The sequence below is a fragment of the Mauremys reevesii genome, unplaced genomic scaffold (genome assembly GCF_016161935.1).
Source record: "Mauremys reevesii isolate NIE-2019 unplaced genomic scaffold, ASM1616193v1 Contig98, whole genome shotgun sequence".
Classification (NCBI taxonomy): Eukaryota; Metazoa; Chordata; order Testudines; family Geoemydidae; genus Mauremys; species Mauremys reevesii.
Genome location: NW_024100915.1, coordinates 62,673 through 73,993, shown reverse-complemented (window position 1 = coordinate 73,993; position 11,321 = coordinate 62,673). Strand labels below are relative to the sequence as shown.

The 11,321-nt window shown below is 44.0% G+C and overlaps 1 long non-coding RNA gene across 1 annotated transcript; it reads right to left on the bottom strand.

Moving 5' to 3' along the window:
* Positions 1 to 6,363: 6,363 nt before the first annotated feature.
* Positions 6,364 to 10,729, bottom strand: LOC120395137. Its single transcript, XR_005592484.1, has 4 exons — positions 10,684 to 10,729; positions 8,258 to 8,316; positions 7,675 to 7,809; positions 6,364 to 6,671 (listed from the first exon to the last, which is right to left on the bottom strand). It is a non-coding gene; the product is annotated as an uncharacterized LOC120395137 (long non-coding RNA).
* Between the last annotated feature and the right edge of the window lie 592 nt (positions 10,730 to 11,321).

The window sequence follows — 11,321 nt, the reverse complement described above, 5'->3', positions numbered from 1 at the left end:
GGGTGGCCTGCCCCTTTAAGGGCCAGAGGCCTGGGGACTGCCAGCCAGTTTACTAATCAGATGCAACTGAGAAGTGGACAGGTGTTCCTTAAAAAAAATGTTGCAGGAGTGGACTCAATGGACATGAGAGCTGCCAGAGGAGAGTGTCTTCTGTTGCTCTCCTTGAAGAGAGAGGGCTGCTGAAGAGCAGTACAGGAACTCCTCACTTAACATTGTAGTTATGTTCCTGAAAAACACGACTTTAAGCAAAATTATGTTAAGCAAATCCAATTTCCCCATAAGAATTAATGTAACGGATGGGGTTAGGTTCCAGGGAAATGTTTTTTCACCAGACAAAAGACATTATATATACATACACACAGACGCACACCCGCAGTATAAGTTTTAAACAAATAATTTACTACTGGTACACAGTGATGATGATTGTGATGCTTGGTTGAGGTGGAGGAGTCAGAGGGTTGGATATTTCCCTTCCTGCTAAATGATGAATTAGCAATTGGCTGAGTCCTCAAGGGTTAACTCTCACAACACTCTACAAGGCAGCGGGAAAGAGGGAGGGCAGAGAGAGCCATGTGTCCCCCCTGCTCTATGCAAGGTGGGGTAAGTGGGGTGCAGGAGCAGGGAGGAGGGGCAGACACCCTGACATTTGCCCCCCTTTACTCCCCTCGCCCCATACAGCAAGCAGGAGTCTCTGGGAGCAGCTCCAAGACAGAGAGCAGGAGCAGCACGTGGCAGTGGCGGGAGGGACAGCTGAACTGCTTGCAATTGATAGCCTGTAATTGATAGCCTCCTGGGCAGCTTCAGCACAGGGAAATTAAGGGAGTGGGGAGCTGATAGGCGGGTTGTTGGTCCATTCTGGTTCCAAGCTCCCACCAGCTAGCTGCAACTAGCTGCTCTTTCTGCAAGCAGGGGACAAAACAGGCGGCTACCGAACGCCATTAGAAGGAGCATTTCCCAACTTTAAACAAGCATGTTCCCTAATTGATCAGTAACTTAACATTGAAACAACGTTAACCAGGATGACTTTAAGTAAGGAGTTCCTGTAAAAGGCCAGACCACAGCCAGACAGCTGGGGGAGCAGGTGCTAGCCCAAGAAAAGGCAGACAAAGGGAAGGACTCCAGGAAGAGGTCCTGAGGGTCAGTGACTCAGGGGGAGCTGGGCCTCTGATGACTCAGCAGTCTATGAAAAGAGCGGGAAAAACTGTGGAACATGGGAGGGGTAGCTGGCGGTGAAACGTTTGTAGAGACTTGAGCTCAAGAATGGTAGAGCTTATGTTCTGTTAATGTGGCTAGTGGAACTAATGACGGGCCCAGGTGGGGTAGAAGATCTTGCTTATTGCTTTTGATTTGTGGGCTATATCATTTGGTTTGGACTTTGGTTACCTCAGAAAGGGGATGGAATTAAATGTGACCTGGCTGGAGGGCCGAGTCCCCATCCTAGACAACCAGAGTGTGAAGGAGGAGATGGGCTGAAGTTGCTGCAGTGCTAGGCCCTGTCATGAGGAGCTGTCTCTGGAAGAGCGAGTCTTGTAACAGCACTGCTGTTCTTGAATGTTTCCTTCACATTTTAAAACAGAACAGAGTGAGGAAAACCCTCCTCATAGCCACCGGCTGCTTCAGGAGCTTTGGAAGGCTTCTGACAAGAAGTACTGATACCCTGACCCTGACAGTGGATATCTCAATCAGATAGGACACCCTGCACTGAAAATGCTGCAGCATGAGTTTGAGCATCAGACAATGCCACCCTGTTAAGGTAGGGGTGTGTGTGTTTGCTGACAAGATAACTTACTTCCGTTCCAGAACTTGGAATAGACAGAGGGCAAACTGTACAGGTGGCTGGGTAAGGAGGAGAGGAGTATGCGCAATGTGGTTATGACCTAAGTTGGGAGCTCAAGGAAGTGAACTGTTGGCTCCGTGAGGACAGGCTACTCACTGCAGTGTGGTTACTGAGAACAGTTTTAGCAAAGCCAAGTTTTCTGTCCTAGCAGAGAGAAACATCTTACAGCATTCCTAGTGCAGAGATTGATTCACTGCAGTTATCCTCAAAAAGAACTGGAGAACTTGTGGCACCTTAGAGTAACAAATTTATTTAAGCATAAGCTTTTGTGGGCTACAGCCCACTTCATGGGATACATAGGGAAAATACAGGAGGAAGATATCTATCTATCTATATATACACAGAGAACATGAAACAATGCGTGGAGGGTCAGAAGGAGAGGCCCCGAGATAGGACAGACTCTTCTGCTGGGCTAAGAGAATAGCTGGAAAGATTAACAATATTGCTGGGTGGGTTAAGGATCCACTGTTGTGGCCCCTTGTGGTGTTTAGCTAGTTGAGTATCCTTTTCCTCTGTAGAGAAGCAAAGTGTGTGTTGTTAATGGCTTCACTAGTTTTTGTAAAGTCCAGCCACGAGGACGTTTGTGTGGAAGGTTGGTTTTTGATGAGAGTATCCAGTTTGGAGAGTTCATTCTTAATCTTTCCCTGTTTGCTGTGCAGGATGTTGGTCAGGTGGTTCCGCAGTTTCTTTGAGAGTGTGTGGCACAATCTGTCAGCATAGTCTGTGTGATATGTCGATTGTAATGGATTGTTTACCTTCAGTCCTTTTGATATGATGTCCATCCGTTTGCATTTGGAAAGAAAGATGATGTCTGTCTGTATCTGTGCGAGTTTTTATGAAGTTGATCGATTTCCACTCCATACGGCTAAATTCAGTGCCTTGCATAATGACAGGTTGCAGAGTAGCAGCCATATTAGTCTATATTCGCAAAAAGAACAGGAGTACTGGTGGTACCTTAGAGACTAACAAATTTATTTGAACATAAGCTTTCGTGGACTACAGTCCACTTCATTGCATGCATGTAGTGGAAATACAGTAGGAAGATAGAAATAGATATATAAAGACAGAGAACCTGAAACAATGGGTGTTACCATACACACTGTAATGAGAGTGATCACTTAAGATGAGCTATTACCAGCAGAAGAAAGAAAAACTTTTTGTAGTGGTAATCAAAACTTTATGTAATGACTCATACACTCCCAGTCTTTATTTAAGCCTAATGTAATGGTGTCCATTTGGCAAATTAATTCCAATTCAGCAGTTTCTGGTTGGAGTCTGTTTTTAAGTTTTATTGTTGTAATATTGCAACTTTTAGGTCTGTAATCGAGTGACCAGGGACACTGAAGAGTTCTCCGACTGGTTTCTGAATGCTTGACGTCTGATTTGTGTCCATTTCTTCTTTTCCGTAGAGGCTGTCCGGGTTGGCCAATGTACATGGCAGGGGGACATTGCTGGCCCATGATGACATTTATCACATTGGTAGATGTGCAGGTGAATGAACCTCTGACAGTGTGGCCGATGTGATTAGGTCCAATGATGGTGTCCCCTGAAGAGATATGTGGACAGATATGGCAAAGGGCTTTGTTGCAGGAATAGGTTCCTGGCTTAGTGTTTTTGTTGTGTGGTCTGTGATTGCTGGTGAGAATTTGCTTCAGGTTGAGGGGCTGTCTGTAAGCAAGGACTGTCCTGTCTCACAAGATCTGTGAGAGTGATGGATCGTCCTTCAGGAGAGGTTGTAGATCCCCAGAGCAGTGTCGCTGATTGGAAGGGATATGTTGTCCCAAAATGTGAACTAGTTATGGGTGAGGAAAAAGCCACAAAGTTCGGCCCCCATGTTTGCTGTGACTTAGAACACTACAAAAAGTTTTTTCTTCTCTTTGAATCTATATCTATATCTATTTCTATCTTCCTTCTGTATTTTCCACCTCATGCATCCGATGAAGTGGGCTGTAGCCCACAAAAGGTTATGCTCAAGTAAATTTGTTAGTCTCTAAGGTGCCACAGGTACTCCTGTTCTTTTTGCGGATACAGAGTAACACGACTGATGCAGTCCAGTAGCGCTGGTTTTGAACGAAGAGAATTTAGATGGATTTTGATCCCCGATAGCAGCTGTTTCTTTGTGCTGGTATAGTATAGAGTTTGCAGGCAAGGCTCAGAACTGCAGTATAGTTTCCCTGCCAGACATCATGTGGTGGAATTTGAAACGGCATGGCCACGGGGACCATCCCTGGTGGTGTGTAGTCTCTCATCTGGTGACTGCTGGGAAGACAAAAAGCAACAAACAGGAACTTAGTAATAGCTTTAAAAAGAAGGAAGTTTCAGAGTCTTTGCTATGATGAGACATCAGGGACAAATGGCTTTTTCCTTCTATTTTAAATGGATTTCTTTGTACAAAGCCCATTCCCCATGGTATTAGCATTGTGTGGTGTATAGATACCCATAGAACTATAACCAGCTATGGTACAACAGCCTCCTCTGAGACAATATTTAGAAAAGGATAGGAATTTAAACCCCGATGGAAGCCTCTCTCCTGTGTTTCAATGAACTGGGGAGAGCATTCCATGAAGATGACCTGCTGGAAACTGGGAAAAGAGATGATCTGAGAGAGAGTTGGAATATCCCTTGGCTGTGGGACCCAGGAAGAAATAGGATTCTGCTTGATCTTTTACATCCTCTCTCCCTCCCCTTGGGCACCAGTCATTGCTACTTACTTTAAAGGCGGGCTGGACCCATGGATTTCCATGAGGAGCCTGAAAGAGAAGGGAAAGCAGAGTTAATGTCACACAACCTAGCAGTATATTAGTCTGCTAAACATCAAGTGTTTTGGGAGAGGGGTTCCTTCTCAAATGTTGACACATTCCCTTGGTATAATTCTCCGCCTAGAAGACCTGCAGGCGCTCACACAGGTCCCTTGATTCTAAAGTGGTGTTAGAAAAAGAAATCAACTTAGTGATTTCCTCATTCTCATCTTCATTAATGACTGTACATATTTCTCAGTTATCCCTGCCCATAATAACTCAGCAAAAGATGGTTTGCTCTTTCTTATACTATATACATCTCATATGTACCAAACACCCTTAGTGATTTTGTTGCATAGCATCACTTCTCTTTAGAGCAAAAACCAATCCTGGCAGTGTAAGAAAGGAAACAATGCTGAGAAAAGTGAGGCTGGTTTGATACTAATTATGTTGCATCTCCTGCAAGCAGACAGATGTCCCTTGTCTGTCTCCAAATGGTCACTGGTGATAGCTGCCTAGCATGGGAATAGAGAACTGCTGTGGAGGGCATATCAAGCTGTGGGGTTGGATGTTTGCAAGTTCTCTTCCACCTCCCCCTATAGTATAATGGCAGTGGGTCACACAGTCAACATTTCATCCTCTTTGTCTTCTCTGAAATATAGTTCTAATTTATTGTGGCTGGAAATGCAGGATGTGGCCTCCAAAGAGACACAAGGAGATTTTAAGAAGCACTAAATGTTTCATAATCGTTCAGCAAACTGAATGCTGCTGCTGCTGCTGCTGCTGCTAAAAAAAAAGACATCCTCTGAAAAATGCAAAAAGGTGCAGCAAACAGTACATTCAGTCATCCAGTTCAATCCTTCCCTAGAGAACTGTAGAAATCACTTACCTCCTGACCCTCTGTAAGGAGAGGAAGTAATATGGCTGCTAATTGGCTGCACAGAGTTGCTGAAAAAAGAGAGATGGCATTCATTAGATGGGAAGACAGCTGCTACCGAATTGAGGAGATCGGGGGACATGGTTTGAGCTCAATAGCTTGTCCTTCAGAGGGACTTGACATTAAGAGTGGACCAAGCTGGGGTGTCAGTAAAATTATTTTACAGACAATAAATATTGTCTGTAATATTAACGGCAATTATTGCATTCTCCCATGGTGCTGCTGGCCAGTTCCCAGCCCTCTCCATTCTTCTTTCCGAACCCGACCATTCAATGGGCTAAAGTGAGGCATGAGAGGGTGTGAGTCATGGACAGTCCACACCACATTTAAGAGTTGACATGTTTTTATTTCTGCTCCTCGTCATCTAGAGCTCACTTGCCACATTGTCCTTTTAGGGGCACCCTCTGACTCTGTGCAAATTCAGGGTGTTCACAGCTCCCCTCCACCCTCCCTGGCCTGTAGCTACAAGCTCACAGACAATCCTGTAATCTTCCCCAGCGGATATTAATTGAAAGATTCCATAGTTGTTTCTTGGATGCTACCAGTTTTGTTCAAACTCCTCCACCTAACTCTCCTTTTCAGTTCTTAGTTATTCAGGATAGTAAGGAACAGGGCAGATCCAACTGCAGACATTGGCAGTTAACTTGTTTGCCATAGCAATGACTGAGCCTTCGAGGCATTGCACAAATGATATAATAAAAAAAGACATTTCCCACTCAGCAAAGGAAAGGGATAGGAGAAAATAGGACTATCACTACACAGATAGTAGCAGGATGAGGTTGGGAGGGAGGAAAAGGACTGTTTGCATTGCAAGAAGATGTTAAGAGGAGGAAGAATGGTTGGGGCCTGTTGGTGGTCAGACAAAACCCCATCTTTCTTAAAACAACTGCAGAGAATTTGTCTTGTGAGTGCATTTTTTAGAAGGGTGGCAACCATATTCCATGTCTGCACTCAAAACCCTGTATGTATAGGTACATCTACCCACTTGCCCTCCCTCTCCATGTGCACACAGACAAAGAATTCTAATGCTCACTATCTGGCAGAGGGTCCACTCTCTTCCAGCAAAGCTCTGTACTGGCTGTAGATCTGTGCCTCTGACAGACCGGGGGCAGGAAAAGGAAGGTCACTTCTTAAAGAGGCCCAGGAAGGAGCACTCATCCTTAAATAAAATGAACGGAAAGGAACTATAAGCATCAGGAGAGCAATTCCCTTCTGTATCTTCTGCTTCCCCATATGATATGATCCATGTTAACAACACCACATGATCCCACCTCCCAGTAAAATCCCTGTTAATCCAATTTCCTTCCATTTTCAAATGAAAGCTGTATTTTATTAACTAGCAGAAAAATCAAAGCATATTTTGGAAACCCGTCTCCTAAGCATCTCAGAAGTCTCATATCACGTAATTGGGCGAGAGACTCACTGGTGTTCCTCTCCAGTGGCTGCCTAACCCTTCCCTGGCCTTCAGCCATCACAGCAAATGCTTTGTTCCATCACACCTTAGTAACTCAGTCAGAGATTAGGGGTCTATTAGAGGAGTGGGTTGCTGCGGTTCTGTGGCCTGCAATGTGCATGAGGTCAGATCACGATGATCCCTTCTGACCTTAACGTCTGTGAGCTATTGTTGTTGCTCTTGGTCACAAAGGGAGAAAACTCCGTCTCATCAGGGAGGAGGTAGGACGTTACTCAGAGGCATTGAATCTTAAGGAATATTCTCCTTACAAGTGATTATTGGGCTCTTTAAAGGAACTGTCTGTTGCTCCTTCCCCAGACTGGACAGTAGAAATGGCTTGATAAAGACCCTGACAATATAGTAGTTGTCTTCCTCACCTTGAGCCTGCCCTACAGTCTACAGTGAAACACAGACAGTGAAACTGTCATCAACCTAGAGATGCGAGTACTTCATTTTTTGTCCCTGACTCCCTTCCTTCTCCTCTTTGAAGAGGAGCCTCATCACTTGAAAAGCGAGTCCAATGCTGAGAGCCTGAGCCCTCCCAGAGTATTTTAAAGCCAGACTTGACTGGGGTCTAGGCAGGATAGAGATCTCTGCCTGTGGGAAGTGTTTTTCGATGACTGCTGCATCCACACTTTCCGAATGGTGGGAGTTCGGCTCCCCGAAGTGCTGGATACTCAGGTGAGGAGAAAGCTGATCCCAGAATTACCTGCTGAGTGAGGTTTGATATGCCTTTGTGGCATATAAGGAGCCTTCACTGGGCATAAAGAAGGCAGTGAGGGGCCAGAGGGATGCAGCAAATTTACTGCGGAGATGGGGTCTGTCCCTCGATGGAGCCTTCATCCTAAATAAAATGGAAACAACAAAACATTAGTAGTGAGTTCCCGATAATAATAAAGTATCAATAAGCACAGCAATTTAGGAACAGTGCTAGAAGGAAAAGAGTGAAGAGTAAAGGAGCTAAATCATTGCTGCCTCTAATATTGAGCAGAAACCCCTTTGAAAATAGTGGCTTAATGCACCTTTCAGGTACCTAGAAAAAGGATATTGTGAGCGGGATCTCTGAGAGAAACCCAGACATTCAGCAACACAACAGTCAAGAGATTAAGAAGGAGACAGATTAAGAAGGAGACATGATACGTTCTATACTAAGAGCTGCCTGCAGGGTTATCTGGGAAGCTGTCAGCCTCTGTGCCATTCGGAGACTGTTGGCTTGACTATACGACTTTAAAACTCATCTTTCCCGACCGCCCACACGATATAATGTGTGTAATGCAAAACTCTTTTCTTACCAAGAATCCAGCATTGATTTGACGTAATCCATCCTCTTCTGATGGTACTCCGATTGTAACTGGATAAAAAAGACATTCACACTAGACATTAATCAAATTTTCTAGGGAGTTAAACGGCAATCTCTGAGAAAAGGAGTAAATTGCCTAGAATAGGAATTGAGGTTCCACCACTGGAGATGTTGAGAAATGACTTAAATTAGTGTATTCTCTATTTTCCACGCTGTAGATGATCTTGTAAGAGAGTTCCCTTTCATGTACTTTCTCGATACTGCTTTGCTTTGTACTGAGTTTATTTCTTCAAACCATCCGAAAGGGCTGTGTTTACTTCTGATGGTCCATGGAGTTAGTTGAATTGATGGGAGATGCCTATAGTGGAGAATCTTAAATGATGTGGGTGGGAGTAGGAGGGGTAGAGTGGATGATCAGCCAAATTCCACCCAAACCTGATCAGCAAGGGAGCTACTCAGGAAAGGGTATGTTTCTCATCATGACTGTCATCTTGTTTTATTATCACTGTACTCGGCAGGAGCAAAATCCATAGATGCTCTGGTGATTGGTAATAGATACAAACCTTTGATCACTAGCTAGGGAAGGGATTAGAATCGACATTAGAAGGACTTTCCCCCAGGTGATTATCACCTCATAAATGACACAGGACAGGAATTTCTCGAGCAATGATGTGATTTGTGCAGCAGGGCCTGGTAGTCAAACTGTTTCCATATCTCTCATACAACAGAAATATGGAAATCCTTCTCTTCAGAAGCCCCCAGTGAGCAAGTGGGACAATGGACTGCTCTGCTAGTTCCTTCAGGAGAAGTCCAAAATTAGGCTGGTAACCCTTGGAAAGGCATGTAGCTTCTTTACCCCACACACCAGCTGCTTTTTCAATTCAGTTAATGTCCCACAAAATAAATGACAAACCAGCATTTTCAAGCAAGTGTGAAATAACTCCTCTGCCTCGCTGTGGCCGTTAACTCTCCCAGAGCCCTTATGTAAAGAAACGTCATCATATGCAGCCCTAGGTGCTGCATTCCAGCATGTGCTCTTTGACCAGTCCTTTCCCACATGTACCCATCATGCACCACAGAACTGGATAATACACAGGGTGCTGCCCTCGGATCATCTAGGAGCTGCTTTAGGTATCTCACGAGTATGTTTGAAATCCCTAACCCAGGAAGAGGGCAGAACTTCTAAAATAGCTACAATTCAGCAACCCACTAATCAGCTCTTCCTGATACAAAGCTGAGCACTGACCTGAGCTGAATGCACTGATGGCTGGTCTTGGGCCAGGGGATTTCATAATGAGGGGTGTGCCATGCCAACCAGGTCTGATCTCCATAAAAGGGCAATGGATATACAGCCTTGCCCTGCCTACACAAGCCTTTGTGATCATAGTGCCCTCTCTAGAGACTAGTCCAGTCAAACCCAATAGGAACTTACAAAAGGGTTGGTGTCTTTAAGGAAATATTGATAAATGTCCTTAAAGACCGAACTTTTCAAGAATGACTTTTTTGATACTAGTCAAAGTGCCTGCACTCAGCTAGCAACTAACTTGCTTCCAAGATTCTTAAAAGTGGCAACAATTATTAAGCCAGAATGTACACTGTGGAGTAGGTAACAATTATCTCTGTTTTAAAGATTGATAAACAGAGACTCAGTGATGATATTAGGATATTTATCAGCTATGAAAGAAATCACTTTCTGTTTATATGAATAAATATAGATGATATTAATAACATTTTCTACAGTAAGGGTGTGATTGAAAGTTCACTGGAGTCCATAGGGTCACCATTGAATGAATGCAATTGGTTTGGAATTAGGCCCTTAGATAACAAAACATTGTGCTTTCAAGGACCTCAAAATGCCAAAGAATAATTAATTCATAACTTTTTAAATACTTACCATTATCCCCGTTTTCAGGATGAATAAAGTGAGACACCTCAAAGGTCGAGGATTGCCAAAATTAAAGTTAATCAATGCCTGAAGTGAGTGAGGAGTTTTGCTTAATCCCTAATCTACCCACCAGAGCCCAAATGAGTGAAAATTCCTGCTGAATCTCCAGATGTAGTACAGCCCCACCACACAGCCCCACCATGTGGACATTTTCTGAAAGCCACAATCTGATTAAAGTCAATGGGATTTTGGATTTTATTGTCCAAATGTATCAGTGAGCAGAGAACTCTGACTGACTATACTATAGTTGGACTCACCATGCCAGTGGACATTCTGCTAAAATTGCTCACATGCTGAGTTACAAGCTTGTATTTATTCCTTGTGTGTTACATGGGCATAGTGTAGCTTGACAAGGACAGAAGAAATGTTTTAAGAACTCACTAACTAGTCTGAGACCCCTGTGAAACCACAACTCAATTAGTATATAGTTTACACTGCTGTGTTACATTGGCCATCTGAAAAAATTCACTTACTTCTATCACAGGCCTGTCTGCCAAGTCTCACACTGATTGAAATATCCCTCAGCGCCAACCAATTCTCCCAGAGGCCAAGTTGAGCACTGACTTGAGCTCAGTGCCCCAATAGCTATGTGTGAGCCCGGTGATGCCATAATGAAAGCTGTACCACAATCGCCATGACAACTAGGTGCTAACTCCTATCAGGGGAATATATTGGGTCTTGTGTATGTGTGCATCCCTGCTTGTTCTGCCCAAGTTTTTGTGATTATCTTGCCCTCTCTAGCCCAGAAAGAGGATAAAAGCCCAAATGTTAAGGAGATCTGAGAGTGATTCTTCTTTAGTTCAAGTGACCGAGGCCCTTTTTTTGAATTTATGATCCTGAGAGCTTAGCACAGGGAGCATAAAGTACCTGGCTTCTGTTGTGTCTGTCTGCATTCAGCCTCCGATTTAGTAACATCTGGGACAATAGTTAATTCTAGCGAAGTTTAGAAGAGGAGCTTGAGAATCAGGAGAGCTGGTTTCCCATTGTAGTTATGCTCCTGGTTGTCTGTGACTTGCCAAAGTTACTGAACAACCCTGCCCCAGGGATAGAATGGGGATAACAGCACCTAATCTCTTCTTTTTAGGTAAAGCAGTGTGTTTTTCATTCCTAG